This window comes from Octodon degus, unplaced genomic scaffold, assembly GCF_000260255.1.
Source record: "Octodon degus isolate 3935 unplaced genomic scaffold, OctDeg1.0 scaffold01029, whole genome shotgun sequence".
NCBI classification, from domain to species: domain Eukaryota; kingdom Metazoa; phylum Chordata; class Mammalia; order Rodentia; family Octodontidae; genus Octodon; species Octodon degus.
The window spans coordinates 3,288-5,170 of record NW_004525605.1 but is presented as its reverse complement, the minus strand read 5'-3'; the positions used below and the strand labels follow the sequence as shown (position 1 = coordinate 5,170).

General features: G+C 42.0%; 1 long non-coding RNA gene across 1 annotated transcript in view; it reads right to left on the bottom strand.

Moving 5' to 3' along the window:
• LOC111814884 overlaps positions 1 to 410 on the bottom strand; it is an 8,176-nt gene extending 7,766 nt beyond the window's left edge. The window contains exon 1 of the long non-coding RNA XR_002819749.1: positions 352 to 410. This is a non-coding gene — a long non-coding RNA (uncharacterized LOC111814884). The remainder of the gene's footprint in view (positions 1 to 351) is intronic.
• Positions 411 to 1,883: the final 1,473 nt, after the last annotated feature.

Genomic DNA, 1,883 nt, shown 5'->3' with positions numbered 1-1,883 from the left:
GGATTACAAGCATGCACCACCACGCCCATTTTGGAGGCGGGTTCCTTGCATCTAGGGTTACTACGCCATGCGGTACAGGGGATCAAACTCAGGTCCTTGTGCTTGCCAGGCAGGCACTTAGTCCACTGAGCTATTTCCCAGGTCCATTTCTTTCTTTCCTCTTTTTGTCCTTTTGAGACAAGTTCTCACTATGCACTTCAGGCTGGCCTTGAACTCACTTTGTATCCCAGGATAGCTTCCAACTTACAGCACTCCTGTGTCAGTCACCCAAGTGCCAAATTTACAGGTATACCCAGCCCTTCACATATTTTCAAAAGGTTTAAACTTTAGTAAAAAGAAATAGTACTGTACCTGACGAAATCTCTTTTTTATTTCTTCATCTGTCACTTCAGGATCTATCTGAAGAACCTGATAGAATCAAAATCATAAAAAAATTATGTTTCTATTTAACAAGTGGCCAATAATTTTATACAACAGGTCTGGTGCTATTGCTCAATGGTAGGGAAATTGCCCAGGAGGCCCTGAGTACAATTCCCAGCACAACACACTCACACACACACAAATATATATAGAAAAATATACATACACACGTATACATATATACATACATACAACTATATATATGATAAAGTCAGCATTCATCTAGACCAGTATACTGGGCTGGGGAATTAGCTTGATGGTCTAAGTGCCTGCCTGGCAAGCGCAAGGACCCAAGTTCGATCCTAAGTACTGCATGCTGTGCCGGTCCCAGAACTCTGGATGCACTGTGCCCAAATGGCCACCGAAACGGGGCGTAGTGGCACATGTCTGTAATCCCAGCACTGGAGAGGCTGAGACAGGAGGATTACTATGAGTCTGAGCTCGGTAGTGAGATTCTATACCACATAAATAAATAATAAAAGTTTTAAAAAGATTTAGACTGGTATACCTTGTTCTAGAAAACTGGCTAGTACCTAAAAACTTCTCAAGAAACACGAATGAGTGAAATCAATGAGAATAACAGCTATATTGTTTTAGGGTTCTGAGTTAATTTAATGCTTTTTCTTTTTTTTTTTTTAAATTTTATTTATTTATTTATTTATTTGTGTGTGTGTGTGTGTGTGGCCAGCTCAGCCCACCAGGGGGCGGGGCTGGCTGGCATGTGGTGCTGGGGGATTGAACCGCGGTCCCTGTGCTTTGCTAAGCTTGTTCTGAGTAGGTGCTTTAGACCACTGAGCCGTCTCACCAGCCCCTAATGCTTTTTCTTGATCAGCAAATAAATCTGTTACACACAGAGACGTGTTTTTGTGGTGCAAGAGATAAACCCTTGGACTCTCATATGCTGAGCAAGTGCACTGCCACTGAACCACACCCCTGGCCCTACAGTCATGTTCTAATACATATGAGAAAATGTTGTTCTCCATTAAGAAAAGTATTACCACCTTATCTTTGTAAATGTTCAGAAAGCACCAAATTCAACAAGAAAGAAAACCAGGCCAGCTACTTAGTTTCCATCTCAAAGGAGAAATGGTCAGCAACTTTCCACCCCAATGAACATCAAAACCACTGTAGAAACCTGCTAGCAAAACTCACTTTAAGTGGTGCACACTTGCTATCCCAACACTTGAGAGGCTGAGGCAGGAGGATCGCTTCAGAGGATGAGGTGGAAGGATCACTCTTAGTTTGAGGCCAACCTGGGCTACACAGTTTAGTTTAAGGCCAGCCTAAAATACACAGCAAAACTCTGTCTCAAATAAGAAAGAAATTTTAAAAAAGAGGGCTGGTAAGATAGTTCAGCAGTCTAAAGCACCTGCTTAGGCAAGCTTAGGAAACCCCCGGGGCAGGGCTGAGCTGGCCACCAAAAGAAAAAGAAATAAATCAATTAAAAAAAAAAAAAAAAAAAA